The sequence below is a fragment of the Zingiber officinale genome, chromosome 1A (genome assembly GCF_018446385.1).
Source record: "Zingiber officinale cultivar Zhangliang chromosome 1A, Zo_v1.1, whole genome shotgun sequence".
NCBI lineage: Eukaryota > Viridiplantae > Streptophyta > Magnoliopsida > Zingiberales > Zingiberaceae > Zingiber > Zingiber officinale.
Window position 1 is genome coordinate 25,406,931 of NC_055987.1, and position 12,623 is coordinate 25,419,553.

The window sequence follows — 12,623 nt, forward strand, 5'->3', positions numbered from 1 at the left end:
TAATATAAATAGGAAAATTATTAAGTGGGGAATTATTTTTAACGCAACTCTTCTCTTCCTAAAACCCTCACACGCCACCCCTCTTCCTCTCCACCCTCTCGGCACCCAAGACCTAGGAACTTAGGGTTCCATTTCAAGGGCCATAGGAGCACCTCCCGGTGACGACTCTAGCACAAGAACGTTCCTCTCCGCGAGAAGGGCACGTAGACGCGAGGAGATCGACAAAGGGATCTTCTCCACCGGAAACCTAGCATTTAGATTTGTAAGAAACTTCGAGCAAGAGGTAAGAAACCCCTCACCTGCAGTATAAGTAGCTCTTCGTACGTTTTATGCATTAGTTTAGTCATATGTAGAATTTTCAGTATATAGGGTGTGAATTAGCGCACACCATGTGTTTTCTTTAATGCTTAGTTCAGTAAAATGCCACCATAGCCATTTCAATAGTTTAGAAAAATGCAGTAGAAGTATTTTATAGCACATTTAATCTTGCTACAGCTTTTATGGGACTACGGTCCAATGGGTGGGCTCCCACAGTCGCCTCTAGGTTCAGACAACCTAGTTCTAGGTTCAGATAACCTAGTAAGAGCAAGGTAAAGTATATTAGCTACAAATCAGTATTTTACTTTTCAGCGGCACTGTACTGGACTTCAGTTGTCCATGGGCTGGGCTCCCATAGTCGTCCCTAGGTTTAGATAACCTAGTAACTCTACTAAATTCGGGACTTGCAACCCCGGATCTAGTTAGGGATGCGCGCATAACAAGTACAGTTGCCGGGCCCATCAGCTGTATGATTAGTAGTTTCATCTATTTATGATAAATAGTTTTTCAAAGCTTCACAATTTAGTATGTGATTACAGTTCAGGATTTATATCAGCTTAGTATTGATTTAGTTAGTTATTGTATCAGTTTAGTTCTATCTTGTTGATACTAGAAGATATTGCTATGATCAGCTTTTGCTTTCTATGTTTTGTATGCCAGAATGCCAAGTTTTAGCATGTTCAGCACATATTTCAAATAGCATGTTTCCAAAGCATTAATTGCATCGTATGCATGATTTTGTGAGGTAGATGATTTCTTACTAAGCGTAAGCTTACAGATACTTCTTTCCCTTATACTGCAGATAAAGGTAAAGGAAAGATGGACTAGCGGAGGCTGGAGGTCAATGCAGTGAAGATGTGTGTGGATGAGGAGATGGAATAAAGATCTTGGAGAAACTAGAAAATTAGAAACCTTTAGCATTTTCTTATGTTATTACGTTTCCGCACTTCTAGTTATTTTAACGTTTTGAATCTTGAAAGACTTGCTTAGGTTGTTAGTGATCATACTCAGAATGCTAGTTAATTGTCATTAGTATGTTTTTAGCCATGTTAGAATTTATGCAGGTGAATTGGGCACGAAACAGTGCCGAAATCAGACCCATGCATCACCCGATCGCCATGCATGGATCACCATTGCGAGCAGGCACTTGTAGCTAAGGCATCGATCGTGGGCTGTCTCCTACCGGACCATGCATGTGGCTGATGACCGGATCATCAGGCGACGATGTCTTAACTCGCGAAGACAGATTTAGAATCAACTTATGGTAGAGCAATGTGCGATCGTCGCATTCCTTGCGATTTGCACCTGATCGAGGCATCGATCGATCGATCGATCGATCGAGATGCCCTCGATCTCTAGCTCCAATGATTTGATTACTTTAATTTCAGCCGAGGCATGGATCAATCATGGCCGGATTCCAGTGACCACCACCACCACCAAAGAATAGTATAGCAACAACATAATGTAACCCCTGGCCATACAGCTTAGCCAGTAGAAGGCGGGGCGTTACAACACCACTAAACATGTTTCAACTACTAGAGAATAAGATATACCTATATTATTCTCTTTCTACGAGGATAGTCCGCCTTCTAATGTCCAGACTGATTGCAAATGAATTACTTGCCTTTCGGTTTCTTCATTCCTACTTTTAGTTTAGTACCTAAAGATCATACAATTTTTCCTGTCAGCCCGATTTTAGTGTCTGAAGAATTCTTTGAGATTATGCATTATGTCATGGCCAGTAGGCATGGTCTGATGCTGATGTTGTAGCATATTTGACATAAAAGTCAAATGTAACTCCACGCCATCTCATCTGCCTTGACCCATTTCCTATGATACTCAATATCCTCTTCACTAGAATCCCTATTAGGCACATTAGGGCATACCTCCATCAGTACAAACTTATAGCCTTCAACAGTTAGGGCAATATCCAAGTTTCATTTTCAATCTATGTAATTGGGACCGGTAAGTTTGTTCTCTTTCAGAATAATAGTCAGTGGGTTGAAAGTCATCATAAGAATCACAAAATCCTAAGTTTGGTCTAAACTTAAGAATTTAAATTAATATTGATTCTCAATATCATTTAAATTCACCAACACCTCAAAACACCGTGAATTTTGTATGCCACGATAGTGTGAACGTATACAAATTCAAACATTTGTAAGAGGGAAATTTGTTAGTGAGAGCCCAAGAGCTAATCATGTGATGATTGTTGTATGGACTTGATGTATCATATTCCTCTATATTTATAAAGGCATTTCTTATGGTTATTATACTTACTTGTATTGGTGCTAAATAACTAAGTATAATAGCGTCCTTGAGTAGAAGGTTTTTATCTATATCAATCGATTGGTTGAATTGATAGTGAGATGATATAGAGAACACTACTCTTAATCATTTCTAGTCAAGTATTAACATTCAGGGACAATGTTAATTACCGACGAACTAACATGTACTCGACCGTTATTATGGATATTAGATATCAAGTTGACACATGAGTATGCATGGAGAATGTATATCGAATGACTTGCTAAGTAATGGATTGTTATATGATGAGTGTATATACTTTCTCTGACTATTAGTATGACTATAAATCCTACCTAGTCACCATGGTTCCCTACATAGGAGTTGCTTTGACTTTGTCAACGTCACCAGTAAATGGGTGGACTATAAAGGCGACATCGGGTATGTAACAAATTATGCGGAGGGATGTGAGTGATGTAGATGGGATCTATCCCTCCTATATGATGGGAGTGACATCATGATTCTTGATAGAGTGAGACCACTAAGTGCATGGCCATGCCCAAATGAGTCAATATGAGATATTGAGTTCATTTGATTATAGTGAGTCTACTTAGAGTTCAAGATATAGATTGATTAGAGGATGACATGGTCTATGCCTCAATTGATCAATCTAGATGTCTATGATAGAAGGACATTGTCACATATTGTGAGAGTCACAATTAGTAGTCACAATGGTGATGTTGGATCTCAACATTTTTGTAACTTGGGTAGTAATGATGTGTTGCTAGATACCGCTCATTACTTATGTTCCTAAATAGGTTTAAGAGCATTGTCAACGTTACAAGAACCTATAGGGTCACACACAAAGGGCAATTAGATGGAGATTAGGTTCATATGATGGACCAAGAGGATTAGGTTCATGTGATGAACCAAATTGGATTAAGAGTAATCCAAATTAGACTAATTGAGTTGGACTCAATTTGATTCATGTGTCAAATGAGTCTAATTTAGATTATGATTCATTGAGTCAATTTAAACCAATGAATAGAAATTCATTAAATTAAATTGATTTGAGTCAAAGGTTAGATTTGATCAACCATGCGAGATAAGAGGTCAAGTTTGACTTGACTTGAGAGGGAAGATGAAGGGTCATGTTAGACTTAACCAAATGGCACGTCATGGTGACTTGGCATGGGCCGACCAATGATGGTGTTCCACATCATCAAGGCTACATCAATGTGTGCCACCTCATGAGGGAGATCAAGAGCCATGACTCTTGGTATTACATGGAGGTTTAAAACCTCTCATTTAGTGGCCGACCACATTAGTGGTGAGTGAATTCTCATTCAAGGCTTCTTCTTCCTCTTCCTCTCTTTTCTTGCTCTCCCCCTCCTCCATTGCCGAGACTTCTCAAGGGTGCTAGCACACTCTAAGTTGTTCTCTCCACCTTTTGTCCGTGTGGATACATGTAGAGGAGTGTACACTTGACACTCTACGAGATCCGGTAATCGTTTGGACGAGCGGTATAAGCGAAGGGCATCTATACAAGGGTATACTTCCTTTTCATGTAGATTTAAGGTAGATCTAGTGTAGACAAACATGTACATGTATAATTTTATTTATCTTCGCACGGATCCGTGGCTAGCTTCTAGGTTTCTACAATGCAAAAGGCGGTTTTTGCAGCTCGAATTGCTAACAGTGGTATCAGAGCCACGTACGAAACTTGTACATATTTTGTTTTTATTATTATGAAAAGGTTGTAGATCTGTAAGTTTCTGTAATTTTTCTATTTCTATAGATTTTGTGAGTATTTTTCTTGTAGAGGCGAAGCAACAAGTGCTTGGACACTTGTAGGCTTCATCTACCAAGAAAAACCTTCTGAAGCGGCAAGGTCTCGCCCAAACAAAATTATTTTTGTTTGGGGAAGTGACTCCCCTAACCCCGCAAGGGGCATTGTCTCACGATCGCGCCCGAAAATCGCTAAACGGGACCGCCGGGGAGTTATGACTCATAAAATTGATAAAAATAGTAGTAAAATTTTAGAAATTTATGTAAAATACATAATTTAGAATTATGTATGATATTGTGATGGTCATGGCCCAAAAACCCAATATGATTGGTTAAAATTTGTGTTGTAATTCATAATATGGCCCGCGCGCCATTTTTTGTATTGTGCGTGTTGTATATGATATACGACCTGCGTGTCGTGCCTCCCCTTTTATGTTCCTATTGTAAATAGATTTTAGACTCAAATGTAACTCGAGTTTCATATTTGTAATGTACAAAATGAAGCGGTGGAAGGTCCACTCAAGGAGGAGTTACGAGGAGGATGCTGTCAACACATGGTGGTCAAAAGGAGACGCTTGAAGAAGCCATTGACCCTAGGTTGACCGTCCGATCTTCTCATTGGCTTGAGAGGATCGTAGTAGGGATATGACCTCATCACAATTAATTAATCAATATATATGATTTCTTGTGTGTATGTGATGCATGCTAATGTAGGGTAATTAGTGCCTTAATGCGTATATGATACACATTCATGATTAGATTAGATCTTAATCAAGTCAACTCGAAATTCCTATCAAGTTTTGATACCCATCACTACCTCGATCATTCATTATTGTTGAATATGCCAAAGCAGAGCAACACATATTATCTTGGTAGGGTGCGGAGGGACAATCTTGGTCCCGCCTATCAAAGCTTGGGTGAGTACAAACTCAATTAGATTGAGTATAACTAGTTAACTCAATTGGATCGGGTAAAACTATAGGCATTTTCCAACGGTTGGATAAACAAGAGTTGCATAAAGATGTAATTGGTAATTAGTTATCTACCGATCATACTAAGTCTTGGGTGATTTAACCAAAGCTAACTCAAGGCGTAGTATGATGTGGATCTTGTCCCACGAGAATTATAGCTAATTGGTATGAATCTAGTAGTGTGGTTTGACCACATCCATGACTCGATTCTACAAAAGCTCTATAATTCAATGGGAGCATCATTTAATTAAATGCCTAATTAAATGATAAGTGGAATATGATATTTACTCTCTGCTTTATTTATGTTGTAGATTGTCATGTCGACAAACACGAACACTTTCTCCCTGCGTTCTGTCCTTGACAAGGACAAGCTCAATGGAGCTAATTTCTTGGACTGATACAGGAATCTGAGAATCGTTCTCACATAAGAAATAAAACTGTACGTCCTGGAGCAACCCATTCCGGAGGCACCTCCTACCACTGCCACGCGAGCTGACCGAGATGCTTATAAGAAGCATCAAGATGATGCATTAGATGTGTCATGCCTCATGCTTGCTACCATGAACTCTGAGCTTCAGAAGCAACACAAGTTGATGACTGCTTATGATATGGTTGAACATCTTCTTCAACTATATCAAGGACAAGCAAGGCATGAGAGATTCGAGATCTCTAACAGAATATACCCATTAATTTTATCTTGTCAACCTAACTTTATGACAAATAAAATTAATAGTTGGTTAGTTTGGTCAAATCTTTAGAATTTAAAATAATATTGATTCCTCAAACAATATCATTTAAATTCACTAACACCTCAAAACACCGTGAATTTTGTATGCCACGATAGTGTGGACGTATACAAATTTAAACATTTGTAAAAGGAGAGTTTTGCCCATTAATTTTATTATCTTGTCAACCTAACTTTATGACAAATAAAATTAATAGTTGGGTTTTCTTCGGTCACACAAATAATAGTAGTGACTCCGATGGGGAGGATACTATTAAATGCGCCTAAGTGTATACCATTACTTGACACTAAGTCCATTAAATAGGATTATGCCCCTTCAGATGGAGAAAATCACACGCTCCTAAATAATTTCCTATAATCATCCATTAAGGAAGTTTGATCTAGTGATCCACAAACAAACTCATCCGATGTAGAGGAAGGCACTCAGAGCCAACGTGCAACTTTGTTTGCATCACTTACAAACCAGTAATGAAGACCATGGAATTTATTTACTAATCCCTCTCTCACTTAGTTATTTAAGATGAGGATTTTAACATGCACACACACATCACAACAAATAAAAACAATAAATATGGAAAAATAATTTTCCAACTATTATGACCTCTTCCATCACTGTCCTCCGTGTGTTGCCAACCCTAGCTGCTGCCATCTTTAGCCACCACAATCGGGTCTAGTCGTCGCATCTATCTTGCTTCTTTTTCCGCTCGGCCTCAAATATCTCGCGACTCGCTTGCATTGACAAAAAATAATAAAATAAATTTTACATATATCGATCCTATATTCCACAAAGGAATGTAGTCTAGATCGAACAAAATGTAAAATCCTAAAACTAATATAGCTCTCTTTGTATTTAATACATACAATCATGCACACACATAAAATGCCCTCGACATGTCCGAGGATCCAATCACACATAATCACAATAGGTCATAGTGTTAGCACATCCTACTATTATGCTGCCTAAAATATGTATGACATGTGCATAATTAAACTAAAAACCAAACACACAGAGGTTTAACCTAGCTCTGATACCAATTGTTGGTTGCTACTCGGAATACCGTCCTAGTTCCTCTGTACAAAAATTTTGTACAACCACAGAACTTTCCTAGCTACCCATGTGCTCTACTGAAGTCCAAACTTGGATTGCAAACGATGCTTAACATTATTAATCCAAGTTGTTCTTCAGAAGTTAAATTTGGATTGGGAACGAAACTTAACATTCTTACTCCAAATTTAACCGATGTGTTCTTCTTAAGTTAAACCATATTATGTTGGTGCGGGAAGCATCCGACGATCGAACCCAAGTTTTGATAATGGCAAAGGGATTCCAAGTTAAGATTACTTGTTTTCTAACATGCTTGAATGAGGTTTCAGGAAAGTCCTAACTATGATTAGGTAGGTGGAAAATCCTAAGGGGTGGTAACCTTAGTTCCTAGGGGGCGGCAACCCTAGGCGGAGGAAAATCCTAAGGGGTGGTAACCTTAAGTCCCTGGGGGCAACCTGGGAGGAAAAGGGGTAACGTCCTAGGGGGTGGTAACCCTAGGTGAAGGAAACCCTAAGGCACTAAGAACCCCTAGGTCCCCCTAGAAGGAAACCCCAGGGGTAGAGGGAGTGGAAACCCTAGAAACGGTAACCCTAGGTTCTAGGGTGGTAAGTAATAATGCCCGGATTCTCTAAGAATTAGAAATATTTTATGAATTTTTAAATTTTTATTTTATATTTTATAGAATTTTTAGAGTAGAGTAACTAGCAGAACAAAAAATCAAAGTAGGAGATAGCAGAATCGAAAACGAGACAATTATATTTATATTTAAGTTGGGTGAATTAACCCCACTTAATATAAATAGGAAAATTATTAAGTGGGAATTGTTTTTAACAACTCTTCTCTTCCTAAAACCCTCACACGCCCCCTCTTCCCCTCACCTCGCCCAAGACCTAGGAACTTAGGGTTCCATTTCAAGCATAGGAGCACCTCCCGGTGACTCTTAGCACGAGAACGCCTCTCATGAGAAAGGCACGAGACGCGAGGAGATCGACAAAGGGATCTTCTCCACAGAAACCTAGCATTTGGATTTGTAAGAAACTTGAGGTAAGAAACCCTACCCAAGATATAAGTAGCTTGTGCACGCTTTATGCATTAGTTTAGTCATATGTAATTTTTTCAAGATATAGGTTGAAATTAACCCTGTTTGCTTTAATGCTTAGTTCAGAAAATGCCACCATAGGCATTTCAATAGTTTAGATAAATGTAGTAGAAGTATTTTATAGCACATTTAGTCTTGCTACAACTTTTATGGGACTACGGTCCAATGGGTGGGCTCCCACAGTCGCTTCTAGGTTCAGACAATCTAGTTCTAGGTTCGTAGAACTCAACGGGGCAAAAGTATATTGTTAACAAATCAAAGATTTTTACTTTTCGTGCTGGCACCGCATCGACTTCAGCTTGTCCACATGGTCGGGCTCTATAGTCGCCCCTAGGTTTAGATAACCTAGTAACTCTACTTGAATTGGTACTTTCACTTGAATTTTGAATTTTGCATGAGATTACTTTGGTTGCAACCTAGGTTAGCTTGAATTTCTACATAGACATAAATCCAATTTCATTTTTGCATCAAGATGAATTCAGTCTGTATTGTATTTTAATGAATTGAATTAGTGATGAGTTGAGGACAATTACATGAGACTCTTAGAAGTTACATACTTTCTTAATTTTCATGAAGGGTAATTTATGCTTTAGCCTAACAATTAGATGCACGTCCAATTTTTTCTAATCAGATTTTCTGCTTAAGCTTAATTGCATCAGATGGTTTTGTGAGGTAGATGGTTTCATTAAGCGTGTTTACGCATACTTTTTCCTTATAATCGCATGTAAAGGTAAAGAAAGATGGACTAATGGAGGTCGGAGGTCAATGCAAAGTGAAGATGTGTGGATGAGGACATGGAATAAAGATCTTGGAGAAACTAGAAATTAGAACCTTAGCATTTTCATATTATTACTGCTCAAGACTTCTATTATTTTAACGTTTTGGAATCATGAAAGACTGCTGATCAACCTTAATGCTAGTTACCACCATTAGAACAGCATGTGTAGTGATCGAATTGGCAGGTATACCAACTGCGACTACGACGATTGCCGCATCGATGCGTCGATCGGTAAATTGTGTGAGGAAGTTGAAGTCGTCGTCAGAGAATCCTCGATCGAGATCTTATTTCCGCGTACGCTGTACGACTTAGGCAAACCACACGAACGCTTGCATGAAGCGGTTAGAAGGTTAAAGTTCAACGTCAGAGGGAGTAGATGGGATTCGATTAGCGCGGCGGATCGAATCGAATCATCACCGGATCGACCGATCAGACCGATCGATCCGATCATTCTTCAGGGTACCGTACTGGCGATCGAGTCCGATCCCGTTCATATAGCAACGCATCACGCAACGCGGTTGGGGTGATCCATCCATCCTGGTAATTCCGATGGTAATATCGAATCGGTTCAAGGATCGACTGGCGTGTCGAACAACCAAGGTGATCACGGCGGTGCAGGCCAATCGCCTTTGCGGGTATTGGTACGACAAAGCCGTGGGCAAACCGAAGAAACAGGTCTCACGACAGCGGTTCAAAGTCGAGAATGACGAATGACGACAAAAGTAGCCTCGAGATGAACCCTATACCTACGGTACGGTCCGGTGAAAAATGGGCCTTATAGACCCTCGGCTTTAGAAACTGGGCGCCGCGCCAGCACACTGCTGACCATGCCGGCATGGATGCATGCGAAGACCGAATATGGACCGACGGAATCCATGAGGTCTGGAGGCACTCCATGCTTATATATCAAATCTTTCCATGATGTGGCGCAGATCCTCCATGCTTATGTATGCGTCCCCTAATCATCGGACATGCTGATATTCCATATGAGAGACAGGCGCCTTCGCCCGCTTTCCCCACACTTATCTTGGCAGCCGGCGACCACAAATTCTCAAATCAGCATCTGCCTATCAATAAGGAAGGCCGTGACTCCTCCTGCTTGGCACTCACAAGGACTGGATGGGTTAAGCTTGGGCTTTGGGCTGGCGTGGGCGATCAAGGGCAGAAATCCTTAGACTCCTCATCGGACCATTATCCTTGGGCCTCCTATCCATTCCAGATCACGCCTTGGACACCAGGAGGGCCTATTCTACTTGTCACTAGTAGAAGAAGGGGTCCGCGTGTGGGACTATGCGATGGCCACTGATCCGGCAGACGGGCGTCGTCCTTCGCGCAGCCGATAGGTCTTGTGGTGGGCTTGTCTAGATTCTTCTAAAAATACATAATTGGCTCATTAGTTGTTGTCTGTCATCACGACGCAACTCCTTTCAATGACAGCACGCTGGGCGCATTAATCGTGGCTCGATGGTGCTTGGCGACGTCTGGTAGTATGTGCAGGCTATGGTGTTGGCGCTAGTTACGTGGCCGCGCTTCCGGTGACTGCATGCAGGTTGGTTAAGCAGATGATGACTAGCACACATCACGCATCAAGGACCAGCGAGGCCGACCAACTCGTTCGTAAACTCTCCGTCCGTCCTTCGCTACGCCGCGCATTCTCCATTTCCATCGCGAATTTTGAAATTCACTTCGCTTCGCTTATTCATAGGTCCCCAGGCCTTCGCCTCCTGGTGGTCTTGACTCTTTGGTGATCCTTCATCTACCTCCCCAAGTAGCTTCTCCCCTTACAAAGCCCTCTGAACTTGTTGTACCTTCTTTGCTCCCATTCCTTCGATTTCTCACTGTCTTTTTGCTCTTTCGAGATGGCAAGCTCCTCTGAACTCGCTGTTGGAGTTCATGGCCCTTGGTATCTGACCATGGAGAGTCGTCTTGTTCGGACGTATGGGATTCCCGATGACTATGCAATAGTTGTAGCCGACTGACCACCTGGCGCCCGCGAGATGGATCGACCACCATTGGACCAATTCGGTGACGTGTTTCCTACCCATCCCTTTTTTCTGGGTTTGTAATATTTCGCAGCGCACTTCCATCTCTTGGTAATTCCTCTTAAATTCCTTTAAGTTTCCGAATGAGGTTAGGCGGGGTAGTAAATAAAGCTCTTTAAGAGGTACAGATTCCTCTCGACCCCAAAATATTCCACTCTTTCTACCACGAACAATCCCGGACCTTTTATCTTCCAAAGTAAGTAGGCTTTAGATTTTTGATAATATAACCTCCACACAAACCTTTGGAAGGTTTTCTTCTACATCCCGGCTCGACTTGAACTGACCGTGGGACTCGGCAAGGCATTGAGACGAAGTTCACACCTATCATATTCATTCATATCCGCTCCGTATAAGATACGATCACCAGCTGCTTCCTCAAGGGTGTTGTATATTGGATTGTCTCCGTTGGCAACCTCCCATCGCACATGAGTAAGGATTCTTTACTCTTAGTCTTTTTGTCTAATTGATTTTAATTTCTGATACTGTGAAGTCACTGTTGCTCTCCAAGGCCATCATACAGAAGTTGAAGAAATCAAGGCGCGCGGCGATGCGGGTATTAACCGGGGGCTCGAGAGAGCTGATCGTGTCCCACACAGCAATCGGCCGCCTCGGTAAGCAGCAGCGGAGGTTGAGGCGGATCTGTTCCTGCGGCGTGCAGTAGGATCCAGCTGAACAGGCGGCGGCGTGTCGAAGAACTCCCTCCGCCGCCACCCAAGAGGGAACCACGATGGGCTTCGCCGCGATCCGCAGACTCCGGTGGACTCATCGGTCATCCTGCGCACCGCGCGCCCGACCGACTGCCGCCATTATCGGGGGCAAACTTCCACCGTGGGGATAGAGTCCTCCGCGGCCCCCAAGAATAGCCCCCGGAAGCGACCGACGGCCAACCATCAGACCACCCTCGATTCCGGAGGTTTCAGTCCGGACGACGGCCTCAAGTCCGTTCACGAAATAGTGACGCTGCACTGAGCGCAGACTGTTGCAAGCAAGCCCTGTTGGCGGCTCAATAGGCATCGCCAAGCCCAAGGACAATAACGCTAGCCTGTTTCATTTTCTTCACATGTTCCATGCCACTATTTCTCGATTCAGTATCGTAATTATTTCCTTCTGTAGCCGAGCAATCAGCCGCTTGGCCACCAGTGCTTGGCCAAATGTCAGCACTAGGGAGGGTCTGGAAAAACTTCAATGTCGGGGTTGTCGTGCCCAAACCCTCAAGCTAGAGTGGGCCGAGCAAACTCGGAGAGAGAGTCTCATCTTGACTCGGATCAAGGCTGCGGAGGTGGCCCCTCGAACCGACTCGAAGACTTGGTGAAGCAAGCGAACGGTCGTGGCCCGCCCGACCAAGACTTGTCGCCGATGGAAGATAGGGATCTGGGGGCCTAAGTCAGGACCTAGGAATGGGTATTTGTCATAGCATCGGGCGGAGAATGTCAAGCCTATCCTGAGGCACTTGTATGCGTAGACACCAGGCGGCCTTAGAAAAATAAGAGGAGGCGAGGCCGAGTAGTGCTGCAAGGTAACAGAATACCTCAGCTCGTGGCGGTTGATACGGTCAACGTCCTCTCGACTTTCCTCGAGGCGGTCAAGGTCACC